This window comes from Laccaria bicolor, genomic scaffold (assembly GCF_000143565.1).
Source record: "Laccaria bicolor S238N-H82 LACBIscaffold_5 genomic scaffold, whole genome shotgun sequence".
Lineage (NCBI taxonomy): Eukaryota > Fungi > Basidiomycota > Agaricomycetes > Agaricales > Hydnangiaceae > Laccaria > Laccaria bicolor.
Genome location: NW_001889876.1, coordinates 209601 through 210637, shown reverse-complemented (window position 1 = coordinate 210637; position 1037 = coordinate 209601).

Below are 1037 nucleotides of genomic sequence, written 5' to 3'. Positions count from 1 at the left end.
AAAAGATTGCTGATATACTACAAAAGTAAGTTATAGCCTACAAAGTTTACTAATAGACTACAAAAATTAGTAGTGTCTGCTTTTTCAGACTACAATGGTTTGTAGTGTCCACTTTTTTCATTACAAAAGTTAATAGTGTCCGCTTTTTCAGACTACAATGGTTTGTAGTGTCCGCTTTTTGAGACTACAAAAGTTAGTAGTGTCTGCTTTTTCAGACTACAATGGTTTGTAGTGTCCGCTTTTTTCATTACAAAAGTTAATAGTGTCCGCTTTTTGAGACTACAAAAGTTAGTAGTGTCTGCTTTTTCAGACTACAATGGTTTGTAGTGTCTGCTTTTTTCATTACAAAAGTTAATAGTGTCCGCATTTTCAGACTACAATGGTTTGTAGTGTCCGCTTTTTTCATTACAAAAGTTAATAGTGTCCGCTTTTTGAGACTACAAAAGTTAGTAGTGTCTGACTACAATGGTTTGTAGTGTCCGCTTTTTTCAGTACAAAAGTTAATAGTGTCTGACTACAATGGTTTGTAGTGTCTGCTCTTTTCATTACAAAAGGTAATAGTGTCCGCTTTTTGAGACTACAAAAGTTAGGTCATTGGGAATATGGTTGAAGGATTGGGATGAGTTGACATTCTTCCACTTATGAATAGTTGCTTTTGATGTCAGGTCCATGGCTGTTTTCCATACTTGCAATCTGTCCTGTCTTTTCACATGGGAAGCCACTATCCCATGTTTGATGTTGGTCAACCTTCCACTCAGATCAGTATCTGTGTCCTATGTCTGACCACAGTCAATCTTCACATGATTTTTTTGGAGGGATAAATTCTCTGTCCTACCAATGCAACTTGTCATGTCTTTCAATAGCAAGACCAGTTGTCATTGTCCAAGCCTTCACCACTGGGGTCAGCCTTGAGTAGATTGATTTAAAGGTACCAAAAGTGAATTAAATAGGTGGTTTCGTCCTGTCTGTTTTCCAATGTCTATCCAGGATTCATGTGAAACACACCCTTTGATTAGATAGGATAGTGACTTCTCATG